The 17315-nt window shown below is 38.2% G+C and overlaps 1 long non-coding RNA gene across 1 annotated transcript; it reads right to left on the minus strand.

The window, feature by feature from the left end:
* Positions 1–545: 545 nt before the first annotated feature.
* On the minus strand, positions 546–5387 carry LOC143857178 (uncharacterized). The gene is made up of 2 exons (XR_013238498.1): positions 5220–5387; positions 546–1010 (listed from the first exon to the last, which is right to left on the minus strand). It is a non-coding gene; the product is annotated as an uncharacterized LOC143857178 (long non-coding RNA).
* Between the last annotated feature and the right edge of the window lie 11928 nt (positions 5388–17315).

Below are 17315 nucleotides of genomic sequence, written 5' to 3' on the forward strand. Positions count from 1 at the left end.
TGCTAGATCAATAATAACCAACTGCACCCAAAGTGAAGAGTGGCAAAAAAGAGGTCTGGTGCAGCAGCTCGGTGGACCACAACCTGAATTGGTGGCCAGACCTAAACATTCACCACACACATGGGCAATGTAGTATGATTGGGGCCAGTCATCGGATTGGACCCACTCTGTGAGGGCTACGGGCTAAGACAAGAACTGATGGGGAATTTTCTAACAGTGGTGATGGTGGTTTGACAATTGACAACACGAAACCGGCCAATAATCCACATTCAACAGGAAAAATCTTAACAACTAGGATTGTCTGATAGTTATGATTCTGAGCAGGGGTGAATCTCCAGTGGGTCTTGTACGATGATCCTTTACAACAAAGGAGATTGGGGTGGAACATCAACTCAACTGGTCCCTGGGGAGCTACCAATATTTTCGCCAGATAAAAAAAATAATATTCGCTAGATTATTTGCAGATTGTTCTTTAAAAAAAAAAAAACTCAACTCAACTCAACTAAGCCTTTGTCCCAAACTAGTTGGGGTCGGCTAATGAATCCTTTAGAAAATTTTGTTCTTTTTTTTTTCCAATTCAAAAAAAAAAAACATGCATCTCTGTTCACATCAATACCAGAACATCAACAGAAAAAAGCAAATTGGAAAGGACACTCACTCTCAGCAAGTCAACACATTGCAAGAGATTTAACATGAAAAATAGAAAATTTCTACCAGGAATCCAGCATACTGAAATAAGATGAGAAGTGGGGAAGATAGCTAGGGTTTTTGTTGATCATGAGAACGGTGTGGCAGGGATGAAGAAGATTCCCGTCGGAGCTCCTTGACGACAGTTGCAAGCGCCTCGGGATTCAAACCATGTTCACAGAGAGCGACAAGAATGGAAAGGGTGTGACGGTCGAGCCCCGTGTCAAGAATATTTGACATGTTAAATGCCAGATCCAGAGATTCACGAGCAGTACGTGCAGCTGCTGGATCCATGCATGCAGCAAATTGGTTTTCTGGATTGCCTGTTAAGCTAAATGAAGTCATGCTTTAAATATTCACAGATGTATCCCATTATGTTATTCAAATATTATCATGTCATAATACATAAAACAATTACAGAAAAAAGGCACTTTCACTGAAAAGCGAAGAAGAAACATCGCAGCTGTGGCTCGAATGGAAAAAGTATAAGCAATATGAAAGGAATAAAAAGCCATGAAAGGTCATATCTCTAAGGGAAAAAGACCCAAGTATGCAAAGGGTCTAAATCCCCTCATATATATATATATATATATATATATATATATATATATATATATATATATATGTTTGCAGCTGTCATTTTCTTAGTAGCAGGACTATTTTACCTAAGGTACTGCTCCCAATTTGGAATCTCACTCCTTTCAGCAACACCACCACCCTAAAGTTTCCATGGAACAATTGTTTTTTTTTTTTTTTTTTTTGAACAATTGTTAAACAATGTATAAATTTGCTGTCATAAAGTTACAAAAAACTTGGAATTAATTTTGTAATAAAACATATAATTCAGGTTTTTGGGTTACTAAAAACTTGTTATTTGGCTGTCGTAAAGTTTTGAGGCAGCAACTTAATTTTGGCCTGTTTTCAATAGGTTACACTTGAATTCTCTGTAGGCCATCAACATTTTGATTTCCCAGAGCCTATTATCACATGGAGCCTTCAGAAAGAATACAGGGTACAAATTCTCTCTAGAATGGCATCATTCATCCTTATCAAGTTACCTGAAACCAGTATACATAACAGTTGGCAAAGTGTTTCAGTTTAAGAGAATCGGTCATCAAGTGCCAGACTCTTTGGAGGCTGTGTACAAAATTCTTTGGTTTGGAGGAACTTATCAGAAGCTTTCTATAAACATCATACGGTGATTTTCACCGATTGGGTCAAATGAGCAAGGGAATAACACAGAATCAACCCTAGTCTACCATTTCAGTTTATTTTCCTTTAAGATCAAGTAAATTTACCCTGAACATCTTCTCTACAAAAAGCATGATACATCAAATGCACAATGTTGCAAATTAAAGCAGCACTTCTTATGGAATGACATATTGTTAATATAAAAACGTGTTAGTACAAATGGAGAAAATTCTCTTAACTATGAGAATGAGCAAACCATGAATGGAAAGAGTTTCAAATAGACGCTGACGTGCCGAAGAAGAATGGCATATTGTCCTCATCAGTTTTAGACATGCCCATAAGCATTGCTAAGAGTAACAGACCCAATACTGACAAAGATATCAATCATTTATGGACAGAATGGGTGATTTGCAAAAGGCATTAAAAAGTTCTAGATTCCAACAACTGACAATGAGAAATTTATAGGAGCAACAAGATTCACATACAGAGAATGGAAAATAGGAGCACAGAAACATTGAAAAGGCTAAATCTTCAGCAGTTATGGACAGAATGGGTGATTTGTGGAAGGCAAAAGCCTCTAGATTCCAACAACTGACAATAATGAGAGTTTTATAAGAGAGATAAGATTCACAGGCAGATAGTGGAAAATAGGACCACAGAAACATTAAAAAAGATAAAACTTCAGCAATGATTAATATCGAATTTCTAGTGATATCAAAACCAAAAGCAAGTTCAAATGTCTTGAGGAACAGCAGAAAATGAGTCTGTACCTACAAGTAAGACATGAGTCTACAAGTAAAACAATGGCAGTTCCATTGTGAAAAGGTGTTTACAAGTAAAGCAACAGAAAATGAGTATGTTTCTACAAGTAAGATATGAGTCTACAAGTATAACAATGGCAGTTCGATTGTAAGTTGAATTCTTAAGTTTCTATCTCATTGCTAAATCTTTAACAACGGTTAATATCAAATTACTAGTGACATCAAAACCAAAAGCAAGTTCAAATGCATCAGGTAAAAACGTGTCTACAAGTAAAACGGCAGAAAATGAGTCTGTTCCTACAAGTAAAACATGAGCCTACAAGTATAACCTAAGAAGCACGCGTACGGGTACGGGGTGCGGGTACGACACGACACGGGTACGCGATTTTCCAAAAAACCCGGGTGAGGGTACGTTCGGGTACGCCGAATATAATAATATATTTTAATATTTTATTATATGTTTATAAAAATTACAAAAAATTAAAAAACAATAGGAGAGCAATTAAATAATCAGTTTTGGGCTCTCAATTGGTAGCCACAATCTCAAACAATGAAAATACAAACAAACAAGTACCTAACAAGGGAACAAAATTACATAAAGCCATTTTGTAGCTCACTTTTTTACAAGAGAACAACCAACTAGCAGCATATTTTTTCCTATTCATTTAATTTATCTGAGGTGTATGTTCTCTCCTGAGAAAATGAGCCGCGAAATGGTTTTTTGCAAAATTGCCTAGCAAATCCCATATACAGCAGTAAAACTTATTATGGGACTAGCAAATCCCATGTACAACAGTAAAGATCTAGGGTTTAAGGCCCTGTTCGTTTCAGATTTTGAAAATCGATTGTTCTCCCAAAACCTATTTGTAGATTATGACAACTGATTGTCAGCCCTAAACAGGTTTGAGGCTGATAATCAGTTGCCAAAATCTCAAACGAACAGGGCCTAAGTTTGGAGATTATGAGTCTATGACAACTGATTGTCAGCCCTAAACCTATTATTGGACAAAATAGGTTTGGGGAACACAATCAGTTGGCATAATCTCAGGAAAAAAGAAAAAAAAATGGGAGAAAGAGAGAGCAGTAGAGAGAGAGGAATAGAGAGAGTTGGAGAGTGAGAAAGAGAGAGAGTTGTAGAGAGATAAATACCTCTGTGAGAGAGGGAGGGAGAGCCGGAGAGAGATTTTCCGTCGGGAGAGGGAGAGGGAGAGGGAGTCGCGCCGAGAGAGAGAGAGAGAGAGAGAGAGAGAGAGAGAGATTTGCGTTAGGGTGAGAAATAGAAACCATAATTCTTTCTTTTAAGTGTTTTTTAAACACCCCCACCCCCCTCCTTACTCCACACAACCCACCCATTATATTGTATGTCTCATTTAACCCCCAACTTTTACCCCACACAGCCCCCTGTAACTTAACTAAAAAAAACAAGTGAAACGAGTCGGGTGCGCACCCGACGCGCACCCGTGCGCACCGGACGCGCACCCGTGCGCACCGAAGCCCCAAAATTGAATTTTTTTTAAAACCCACAGTTGGGTGCGTACCCGGTACGTACCCGTACCGGATACGCACCTAATACGGGTACGAGGGCTTTTTTAAAGTACGCGTGCTTCATAGAGTATAACAATAGCAGTTCCATTGTAAGTTGAATTCTTAAGTTTCTATCTTATCTGCTCAAAAGCAAGGAGTCATGGTTGTAGGGAATTTAACCGGGTAGAACTCAACTCACCCCCTAAAAGCTAACCATTAAAGGGAGGGTGCCCATTCTCTTATAACCCATCCACATCCATTTCATTTATCCGGTGTGAGACTATTTGCTTCTGCGTGGAACCCCAATAATCTCCCCCTCCTCGTGGAAGCAACATGGACAATCTTGCTCCTCCACACGGCAGCAACGTGGGAACCACGAGATACTACACCGGGGTTTCCGAGATCTTCCCCGAGGGACATTCCCGCCCTCGGAAGCAAACTGGGGTTACCACGCCCTGAGCTATGATACCATCTGTAAGGAATTTAACCGGGTAGAACTCACCCCTCCTAAAAGCTACCCATTAGAGGGAGGGTGCCCATTCCCTTATAACTCGTCCCCATCCATTTCATTTATCCGTTGTGGGATTATTTGCTCTTGCGTGGAACCCCAACATTAATGTCGCATTTGCAAATTAGGTTAAATTAAAATAATCTAATTTGCATACAAGAACTAATTTTGGTGGCTTCCAATGAGACCCATTTGTTTTCGCCTTACTTTCATCTTCGTTACATTAGAAAAATAAAAAAATTGTTTCAACTTTCTTTATTTAAAACCCTAGTTTAGATACAATGCATACAAACCTAAAAGTAGCAAAATATATGAACAATAATCCAAGTGAGAGATCTAATAGTTTAAAAGGACTAAAACAAGGAAAAACTAGCCATGAATCGAAACTATTCATGAATTAAGCATTCAAAAAATCAAAGTCTAGATCGGATAACACATGAAATCAATTGATTTGTAGATTCTGGTGACAACCCAAAAATAGTGAATGGATAAACAGAGAAAAGACCAATTTTTTCAGGAAAAAATCGAGTGAAATAGAGAGAACTTACCTTTTGTTGATTCCTCGCAGAAAAAACGAACTGCCTTTGGAGTCAGAGAGAGAGAGAGAGGGCGGGGAATGATATTTCCACCCCTTTTACCATTTGTTTGATAGGTGAGATTTTTGGGTCATCCAATCTAGGGAGATGATAAACTCGCACCCCCGAGATTTGACGTCAAAAGCTTTAAAAAGTTTAGGGAAAAATACACTTAGACCTCCTGTGGTTTCAATTTGTGTAAGGTAGGCCCCCCTCAGTTGACGGTTTGTCCACAGATTGAAGGGTTAGGATGATCTGATGGAGCTGATTTTTTGGGCACACCCTACCTATGTCAGGCCCCATCAAATGAACGGTTGGATCATCCAAACAATGTGGGTCCATACCCGAATCCAAACACTACCAAAAACAAAGTGGGTGCACATTGTTTGGATGATCCAAAGAGTTCATTTGATGGCCCCTGACATAGATAGGGTGTGCCTAAAAAATCAGCTCCATCGGATCATCCTAACCCTTCAACCTGTGGACGAACCGTCAACTAAGGGGGTCTACCTTACACAAATTGAAACCACAGGGGTCCACTTGTAACTTTTTAAACATTAGGGGTGAAGTTGAATGTGTCAGAAACCACAGGGGCTTTAAGTGTATTTTTCCCTAAAGTTTAGAACTTTATTCACATTACCCGACTTTTTGAAGTTTTTTTGACACCAAATCACGGTAAAATGGTGCGGATGATCCTACAGTGGGTGCGAATTTATCATCTCCCTATTATTGCAAGAGAAATTATATACTGTAGGGCCGTATATGCCCGTATTTTGTTCAAAATGTACGGACAGCCCTGTACCGTACTTTTTAAAAAAATACGTGCCCGCACATCATATAATTTCTCCAATTATATTGCGGTCCCACCCATACAACGTGATTCACCAATAAAACGGGATGGGAAAAATTCGAGTTTAATACGGTTTTGGTTCAAAAATATGTAGTAAAAAAATGGAAACATAAAAAATACAATTAAATTTTGTAATTTACAAAATATAGTGGGGGTAAAGTTGGTAAAAAAACATGTTTAATACGTTTACAACTTTTTCCTCATAAAAACGGATATTTTTTTGCTGTATGGACAATCGGCTAGGACGGATATTTTCTCCTTTATATGGACAATCGGCTCTGGACAATTAATCTTCTACACCATTTGCTTCTCTCCAAATATTAGTCAGTTTCCAAGAGATTTGAAGCTGTCGAAGTCCTATTTGATCACTGCTAAGGTTGGGATATTCTTCCATGGGCAAATATAGCTTCCATTGATGACATTTTGTAGACACCCTCATTTTGCTACGTTTTGAAAAGCAAGAGATTCGGAAGTTTCATTGAGTCCTGAGTCGGTCTTCCGCATTAGATTAGGTATTCTTGCATTTTTAAGGAGTTTTGAAGCTGATTTGAAATCCTAAAAGTCTCTAGGCGGTTCTATTGGCCTCCGGAAGATGAAAATTCAAGTTTCCGATCAAGTAGGAAAACCTGCTATTTTTGGAATTTCTTAGGGTTTTCCCTATTTTTCATCAATTTTTGCACTAGTATTTTGGTCATTTCCTGTGTGTCCCATTTGACCCCCAAGTTGTGTCTGAGAAATCTTGAGTGATTTTGTGAATAGTTTAAAAACCTTCTAAATTTAGAACTTCTCACGGGTTTTACTTGATTTGGAAATTATGGCAGACGAGGGCATTTTGGGCATTTTCAGGGGATTCCAAGAGAGAGCCAACTTAAAAACTTTCTATTTTAGAAGTTTGACCATGAAGAGTTTTCATTTTTTAACTTTCTCCTTCGAGGGCATTTTGTCACTTTTTGATATGTGTTGATCAAACGAGGTCATTTGGGCAAATTTTTTTTTCTTCCAAGTGGTGAATGAGGTTACGTCATGTGCGTAAGACCCACCATGTGCATCACATGATGTGGGCCCACCATTATAAATTTTGAATTATTCATTGAAATGAGTTCGATTTCATAAAAGAAGAGAAAGAGAAAATGGCTAATATGGTCAGGTTACTAAAACAACCATAACTTTTTAACATAAAAGCTAGTATTCAAGAACTATAAGAGATAGAAAGTGAGACGAATTTAGGGGTGTCAATATTAATTCCAGCAGCTTGGGCGACATCCAATTCTCGTCAACCCTTCTGATCTAAATAATATTGTGGGTTGCATTTTACAATTTTCAAAAGTTACATTCAATAGTACCCAAAGATTGAAAAGTACTCAATGTTCGAAAAGTCAACAATGTAAACATATAAGCTAAATATATGGCAGCCCAAAGTGGATGTGGCTTATTGCCCAACTCACTTGGGTTTCCATTTTATATTAATTTTAATTCCAAAACTTGTAGTGAAAGATTCTAATCTCTCTCTTTCCATTCATACAAGCTTTTTCTTTCTTTCTTTTTCATCTAACACTTTAGAAATAAGATAATGTTCCTAACATTAAGCCTACAATTGATATGGACAATCCACATGGGGCGCACACTCATGGGTCGCACCAAAATTCATCCCATGTGGGTTTCCACTATCCAATTTGAAATCCTTTGCAATTTCCAATTCAATTCCTAATTAAATCAAATTACAAATCCGTCCTATCCAATAGGATCAAAGCTCCATCCAAATAATATGTAATTCCCAAAGTACCCATTTGATTAACACTTAACCAATTTGGTATTCCAATTGTGTCCTAGAGTGACATACCCCATTAGAACTATGTATAGCTATCCCTTAGCATCAAATTCGACGAAACTAGTTCGTCCGCAACCCAATAAATGCGGGACCCCAATCCAAAGGATATAAATGGGTCATTCGAGTTGTGAGTGGATCGTTGCAGGGATTTAACGGTCGATCCTGCGGAACCCAATGGTGGGCCCCATTGCAGTCTTGGTCCGTAGTTAAAATTATGAGGGATATTTTCACTTTTATATGGACAATTAGCTTTGGACAATTAATCTTCTACACCATTTGCTTCTCTCCAAATATTATTCAGTTTCCAAGAGATTTGAAGCTGTCGAAGTCCTATGTGATCACTGCTAAGGTTGGGATCTTCTTCAATGGGAAAATATAGCTTCCATTGATGCCATTTACCACGAAGAGAGAAACTGATTCTATCCATAGTTCTTCTATCTTCATGTCTTTTGGAAGCCGTATTCCTTGAGCTAATGCGTTTAATTTCAAGGCAAATATGATAGAAAGGGTTGAAACCGTCAGGCAAAATCGCTACATGCAGCGGAATAAAATCGTGTAGAAAAAAATTTCTTCAATTTTGCGGGAATCCCAAGAATCCTAGGGTCTAGATGATCTGATGGTGATCAAAATAAAACATATGAAATATAAATTATCTCAGTTGTTGCGAAGAAGAACCTATTCATGATTTACTCTTCGAACGGTAAAAAACGATTCGATTGTCGCGGCACTGCAAGTTGAACCCATGGATTCCTTTGTGTTGCACAAAGGGATAGAAAATAATTTTTATTCTCAACTATATACTGATCAAATTAGTACCAAGAGATGTGAAATCGAGTTTCTCTCGATGGAGCTTTTATTATTTCTCAAAAATTAGAACCTAGTATTGAAGAACTATGAGAGATAGAAAGTGAGACGAATTTAGGGGTGTCAATATTAATTTCAACAGCTTGGGCGACATCCAATTCTCGTCAACCCTTCTGGTTTAAATAATATTGTGGGATACTTTTTACAATTCCCAAAAGTTACATTCAATAGCACCCAAAGATTGAAAAGTAGTCAATGTTCGGAAAGTCAACAATGTAAACGTATAAGCTAAATATATGGCAGCCCAAAGTGGATGTGGCTAATTGTCCAACTCACTTGGGTTTCCATTTTATAATAATTTTGTTTCCAAAGCTTGTGGCGAAAGATTCCAATCTCTCCCTTTCCATTCATACAAGCTTTTTTTTTTCTTCATCTAACACTACAGAAATAAGATAATGTTCCTAACATTAAGTCTACAATTGATATGGACAATCCACATGGGGCGCACACTCATGGGTCGCACCCAAACTCGTCCCATGTGGGTCTTTGCAATTTTCAATTCAATTCCCAATTAAATCAAATTACAAATCTGTCATATCCAATAGGATCAAAGCCCCATCCAAACAGTATGTAATTCCCAAAGCACCCCTTTGATTAACTCTTAACCAATTTGGTGTTGCAATTGTGTCCTAAAGTGACATACATCGTTAGAACTATGTATAGCTATCCCTTTGCATCAAATCCGACGAAACTAGTTCGTCCGCAACCCAATAAATGCGGGACCCCTATCCAAAGGATATAAATGGGTCATTCGAGTTGTGAGTGAGATCGTTGCTGGGATTTAACGGTCGATCCTGCGGAACCCAATGGTGGGCCCCACTGCAAGCTTGCTCCGTAGTTAAAACTAGGAAGGATATTTTCTCCTTTATATGGACAATCAGGTTTGAATAATTAATCTTCTACACCATTTGCTTCTCTCCAAATATTAGTCTGTTTCCAAGAGATTTGAAGCTGTCGAAGTCCTATTTGATCACAGCTAAGGTTGGGATCTTCTTCCATGGGCAAATATAACTTCCATTGATGACATTTACTACGAAGAGAGAAACTGATTCTATCCATAGTTCTTCTATCTTCATGTCTTTTGCAAGCCGTATTCCTTGAGCTATGGCGTTTAATTCCAAGGCATCTATGTTAGAAAGGGTTGAAACCCCCGGACAAAATCGCTACACGCAGCGGAATAAAATCGTGTAGAATGAAAATATTCATCAATTTTGTGGTAATCCCAGGAATCCTAGGGTCTAGATGATCTGATGATGATGAAAATAAACCACATAAAATATAAATTACCTTCGTTGTTATTACGAAGAAGAACCTATGCATGATTTACTCCTCGAACAGTGAAAAACAATCTGATCGCCGCGGCACCGCAAGTTGAACCCATGGTTTCCTTTGTGTTGCACAAAGGGATATAAAATAACTTTTAGAATAAGCTATATACTCATCAAATTAGTACCAAGAGAAGGGAAATCGAGTTTCTCTCGATGGAGCTTTTATTATTTCTCAAAAACTAGAAGCTAGTATTCAAGAACTATAAGAGATAGAAAGTGAGAAGAATTTAGGGGTGTCAATATTAATTCCAATAGCTTGGGCGACATCCAATTCTTGTCAACCCTTCTGGTTTAAATAATATTGTGGGTTGCTTTTTACAATTCCCAAAAGTTACTTTCAATAGTACCCAAAGATTTAAAAGTAGTCAATGTTCGAAAAGTCAACAACGTAAACATATAAGCTAAATATACGGCAGCCCAAAGTGGATGTGGCTTATTGCCCAATTTCACTTGGGTTTCCATTTTATAATAATTTTGTTTCCAGAACTTGTGGTGAAAGATTCCAATCTCTCTCTTTCCATTCATACAAGCTTTTTCTTTTTTTCTTTTTCATCTAACACTTTAGAAATAAGATATTGTTCCTAACATTAAGTCTGCAATTGATAAGGACAATCCACATGGGGCGCACACTCATGGGTCGCACCCGAACTCGTTCCATGTGGGTTTGCACTCTCCAATTTGAAATCCTTTCCAATTTCCAATTCCATTCCCAATTAAATCAAATTACAAAACCCTCATATCCAATAGGATCAAAGCTCCATCCAAACAGTATGTAATTCCCAAAGCACCCCTTTGATTAACTCTTAACCAATTTGGTGTTACAATTGTGTCCTAAAGTGAGATACACCGTTAGAACTATGTATAGCTATCCCTTTGCATCAAATCCAACCAAACTAGTTCGTCCGCAACCCAATAAATGCGGGACCCCTATCCAAAGGATATAAATGGGTCATTCGAGTTGTGAGTGGGATCGTTGCTGGGATTTAACGGTCGATCCTGCGGAACCTAATGGTGGACCCCACTGGAAGCTGGCTCCATAGTTAAAACTAGGAAGGATATTTTCTCCTTTATATGGACAATCAGGTATGAATAATTAATCTTCTACACCATTTGCTTCTCTCCAAATATTAGTCTGTTTCCAAGAGATTTGAAGCTGTCGAAGTCCTATTTGATCACAGCTAAGGTTGGGATCTTCTTCCATGGGCAAATATAACTTCCATTGATGACATTTACTACGAAGAGAGAAACTGATTCTATCCATAGTTCTTCTATCTTCATGTCTTTTGCAAGCCGTATTCCTTGAGCTATGGCGTTTAATTCCAAGGCATCTATGTTAGAAAGGGTTGAAACCCCCGGACAAAATCGCTACACGCAGCGGAATAAAATCGTGTAGAATGAAAATATTCATCAATTTTGTGGTAATCCCAGGAATCCTAGGGTCTAGATGATCTGATGATGATCAAAATAAAACACATAAAATATAAATTACCTTAGTTGTTATTGCGAAGCAGAACCTATGCATGATTTACTCCTCGAACGGTGAAAAATGATCCGATTGCCGCGGCACCGCAAGTTGAACCCATGGATTCCTTTGTGTTGCACAAAAGAATATAAAATAACTTTTAGTCTAAGCTATATACTGATCAAATTAGTACCAAGAGAAGGGAAATCGAGTTTCTCTCGATGGAGCTTTTATTATTTCTCAAAAACTAGAAGCTAGTATTCAAGAACTATAAGAGATAGAAAGTGAGAAGAATTTTGGGGTGTCAATATTAATTCCAATAGCTTGGGCGACATCCAATTCTCGTCAACCCTTATGGTTCAAATAATATTGTGGGTTGCTTTTTACAATTCCCAAAAGTTACTTTCAATAGTACCCAAAGATTGAAAAGTAGTCAATGTTCGAAAAGTCAACAACGTAAACATATAAGCTAAATATACGGCAGCCCAAAGTGGATGTGGCTTATTGCCCAATTTCACTTGGGTTTCCATTTTATAATAATTTTGTTTCCAGAACTTGTGGTGAAAGATTCCAATCTCTCTCTTGCCATTCATACAAGCTTTTTCTTTTTTTCTTTTTCATCTAACACTTTAGAAATAAGATATTGTTCCTAACATTAAGTCTGCAATTGATAAGGACAATGCACATGGGGCTCACACTCATGGGTCGCACCCGAACTCGTTCCATGTGGGTTTGCACTATCCAATTTGAAATCCTTTCCAATTTCCAATTCAATTCCCAATTAAATCAAATTACAAATCTGTCATATCCAATAGGATCAAAGCTCCATCCAAACAGTATGTAATTCCCAAAGCACCCCTTTGATTAACTCTTAACCAATTTGGTGTTGCGATTGTGTCCTAAAGTGACATACACCGTTAGAACTATGTATAGCTATCCCTTTGCATCAAATCCGACGAAACTAGTTCGTCCGCAACCCAATAAAGGCGGGACCCCTATCCAAAGGATATAAATGGGTCATTCGAGTTGTGAGTGAGATCGTTGCTGGGATTTAACGGTCGATCCTGCGGAACCCAATGGTGGGCCCCACTGCAAGCTTGCTCCGTAGTTAAAACTAGGAAGGATATTTTCTCCTTTATATGGACAATCAGGTTTGAATAATTAATCTTCTACACCATTTGCTTCTCTCCAAATATTAGTCTGCTTCTAAGAGATTTGAAGCTGTCGAAGTCCTATTTGATCACAGCTAAGGTTGGGATCTTCTTCCATGGGCAAATATAACTTCCATTGATGACATTTACTACGAAGAGAGAAACTGATTCTATCCATAGTTCTTCTATCTTCATGTCTTTTGCAAGCCGTATTCCTTGAGCTATGGTGTTTAATTCCAAGGCATCTATGTTAGAAAGGGTTGAAACCCCCGGACAAAATCGCTACACGCAGCGGAATAAAATCGTGTAGAATGAAAATATTCATCAATTTTGTGGTAATCCCAGGAATCCTAGGGTCTAGATGATCTGATGATGATCAAAATAAAACACATAAAATATAAATTACCTTAGTTGTTATTGCGAAGAAGAACCTATGCATGATTTACTCCTCGAACGGTGAAAAACAATTCGATCGCCGCGGCACCGCAAGTTGAACCCATGGTTTCCTTTGTGTTGCACAAAGGGATATAAAATAACTTTGAGTCTAAGCTATATACTGATCAAATTAGTACCAAGAGAAGGAAAATCGAGTTTCTCTCGATGGAGCTTTTATTATTTCTCAAAAACTAGAAGCTAGTATTCAAGAACTATAAGAGATAGAAAGTGAGAAGAATTTAGGGGTGTCAATATTAATTCCAATAGCTTGGGCGACATCCAATTCTCGTCAACCCTTCTGGTTTAAATAATATTGTGGGTTGCTTTTTACAATTCCCAAAAGTTACTTTCAAGAGTACCCAAAGATTAAAAAGTAGTCAATGTTCGAAAAGTCGACAACGTAAACATATAAGCTAAATATACGGCAGCCCAAAGTGGATGTGGCTTATTGCCCAATTTCACTTGGGTTTCCATTTTATAATAATTTTGTTTCCAGAACTTGTGGTGAAAGATTCCAATCTCTCTCTTTCCATTCATACAAGCTTTTTCTTTTTTTCTTTTTCATCTAACACTTTAGAAATAAGATATTGTTCCTAACATTAAGTCTGCAATTGATAAGGGCAATCCACATGGGGCGTACACTCATGGGTCGCACCCAAACTCGTTCCATGTGGGTTTGCACTATCCAATTTGAAATCCTTTCCAATTTCAAATTCCATTCCCAATTAAATCAAATTACAAACCCCTCATATCCAATAGGATCAAAGCTCCATCCAAATAGTATGTAATTCCCAAAGCACCCCTTTGATTAACTCTTAACCAATTTGGTGTTGCAATTGTGTCCTAAAGTGACATACACCGTTAGAACTATGTATAGCTATCCCTTTGCATCAAATCCGACGAAACTAGTTCGTCCGCAACCCAATAATTGCAGGACCCCAACCCAAAGGATATAAATGGGTCATTCGAGTTGTGAGTGGGATCATTGCAGAGATTTAACGGTCGATCCTGCGGAACCTAATGGTGGACCCCACTGGAAGCTGGCTCCATAGTTAAAACTAGGAAGGATATTTTCTCCTTTATATGGACAATCAGGTATGAATAATTAATCTTCTACACCATTTGCTTCTCTCCAAATATTAGTCTGTTTCCAAGAGATTTGAAGCTGTCGAAGTCCTATTTGATCACAGCTGAGGTTGGGATCTTCTTCCGTGGGCAAATATAACTTCCATTGATGACATTTACTACGAAGAGAGAAACTGATTCTATCCATAGTTCTTCTAGCTTCATGTCTTTTGCAAGCCGTATTCCTTGACCTATGGCGTTTAATTCTAAGGCATATATGTTAGAAAGGGATGAAACCCCCGGACAAAATCGCTACACGCAGCGGAATAAAATCGGGTAGAACAAAAATATTCATCAATTTTGTGGTAATCCCAGGAATCCTAGGGTCTAGATGATCTAATGATGATCAAAATAAAACACATAAAATATAAATTACCTTTGTTGTTATTGCGAAGAAGAACCTATGCATGATTTACTCCTCGAACGGTGAAAAACGATTCGATCGCCGCGGCACCGCAAGTTGAACCCATGGATTCCTTTGTGTTGCACAAAGGGATATAAAATAACTTTTAGTCTAAGCTATATATTGATCAAATTAGTACCAATAGAAGGGAAATCGAGTTTCTCTCGATGGAGCTTTTATTATTTCTCAAAAAGTAGAAGTTAGTATTCAAGAACTATAAGAGATAGAAAGTGAGAAGAATTTAGGGGTGTCAATATTAATTCCAATAGCTTGGGCGACATCCAATTCTCGTCAACCCTTCTGGTTTAAATAATATTGTGGGTTGCTTTTTACAATTCCTAAAAGTTACTTTCAATAGTAACCAAAGATTGAAAAGTAGTCAATGTTCGAAAAGTCCACAATGTAAACATATAAGGTAAATATACGGCAGCGCAAAGTGGATGTGGCTTATTGCCCAACTCACTTGAGTTTCTATTTTATAATAATTTTGTTTTCAGAACTTGTGGTGAAATATTCCAATCTCTCTCTTTCCATTCATACAAGCTTTTTCTTTTTTTCTTTTTCATCTAACACTTTAGAAATAAGATATTGTTCCTAACATTAAGTCTGCAATTGATAAGGACAATCCACATGGGGCGCACACTCATGGGTAGGACCCAAACTCGTTCCATGTGGGTTTGCACTATCCAATTTGAAATCCTTTCCAATTTCCAATTCCATTCCCAATTAAATCAAATTACAAACCCCTCATATCCAATAGGATCAAAGCTCCATCCAAATAGTATGTAATTCCCAAAGCACCCCTTTGATTAACTCTTAACCAATTTGGTGTTGCAATTATGTCCTACAGTGACATACTGTAGACACCCCATTTTGACCTGACCCATGTTCGTGATGTTTGTGCGAAGCCCTATCCAATCAATGAGTTAGGACCCCAAATTCTACCCTAAGATAGGTTAGGGTCTCCCTAAGATCCCCGTGAAATTTTGTTGAAATCCGAGCATGTTTGCTTAGTATACGAGGCAAGAGAGTGAGCGCAATGCAGACCAAAAGGGGGGGCGAATTTATCTGCATCAGGGGGTGTATTTACAAAGCCATTAAATATAAGGTGTGCAAGGGTGGTGAATTATCCTGTGATGGGCGCGCCCAAGCCGAATAAGACAAATCTGGCGGGCGTGCCTCATCAATATCCGCACGCCTCATCAAGTGGGGGTGCAGATATCAGCTTTTATTTTTGATATATAAAAAGAAAATCAAAAGAAAAAGAGGGAACTGTTCATTCTCGTCTAAAAAATCCAGAGAACAGAGAGAGCGAGAGCAGAGAGGGATTTGGGGTTTTCTTTCATTTTTTCCTTCGCCGATCGTTCCTCCGATCGTTAGTCGGAGATCCAACCTCCGATCCGAAGCAGAGAAAGAGAGAGTCGGAGATAGAGAGAGGGAGAGAGAAGGAGAAATCAGAAGAGGGATCTTCATTCTCGTAAGAGATTATAGAGAGAGGGAAATCTCAGATCTGAGATGAAATTGTCAAGAGGGGGGGTGAATTGATTTTAACACTAAATTAGCCCTTTTGAAAATTACCTATGAACCCTAATTGGAATTTTTCTTCACTTAATTAAATATTTGGTTAGTGCAAATATAATTGAAAGCAAAATGAAATGCCAAACCAAAAACAATAATGAAAGTGCAAGACAAGAAAGAACACACCGATGTATAGTGGTTCGGGCAAAGCCCTACTCCACTCTTCTTAAGATCGTCCTTAAGGATTTCCACTATTGGAGACTTCCACGATGCCCGGCTCCAAGGCGGTTACACTTCCAAGGGATATTAAATGAGGATGCCCTTACACCTTTACAAAGACTCTCCTTCTCCGCCGAGTTCTAAGCGGTTGCTCTCTAGGGAATTAAAAATGGAATGCCCTAGCCACCTATACAAGAAGTGAAGATTGAATAGCTTGGCTTCTTCTTGAAAGCTTGATGCTCTTTGTAGATCCTTGATTGCTCTTCAATGATGGTAGTTGCAAGTGAAAGCTCTAAGTATCCCAACTCAAGAAATTTGCAAGTGCAAGGCAAGTTTGGGAAGAAAATAAAATATCAAGCACAAATAGATTGCAAGTTTTCTTTGATGCTCAAGTATGTTTTCAAAATAATCAAGAAAGAAGAAATAATCCTCTAGATATTGTATTTATAGTCCCTCAAAAGAATATGACCATTTGGGGGGTGTGGATATCAAAAACCACAAAGCAATTTAAATCCCAACGGCTATTTTTTGAACTGTCGCGAGGTTCTCGGAGTTCCGAGAACCATTCTCGGAGCTCTGAGAAATTTTCGGAGTTCCGAGAGAACGGCCAGAAAAATGGAATTTTTCTACTGGACCATTTCTTGGAGTTCCGAGAAAATGTCGAGAAGCTACTGGACCTTTTCTCGGAGTTCCGAGCTCGGAGCTACGAGAAAAATCTCGGAGTTCCGAGAAGCCTAAAAATCTGTATATTTTGAGATTTTATTTCTTGTTTGATTTTTTGGCTTTTGGAACTCAACTCCTATGATAATTATGGAATGTTTATGAGGGTCCCAACATGTTGGTCCACCACATAATCATTCACTAAACCTTTAAAGTTCTTTAAGTG

Source organism: Tasmannia lanceolata, unplaced genomic scaffold (genome assembly GCF_043159265.1).
Source record: "Tasmannia lanceolata isolate RefF3 unplaced genomic scaffold, GAP_Taslan_0.1 ptg000024l, whole genome shotgun sequence".
In the NCBI taxonomy this organism is placed as follows: Eukaryota; Viridiplantae; Streptophyta; class Magnoliopsida; order Canellales; family Winteraceae; genus Tasmannia; species Tasmannia lanceolata.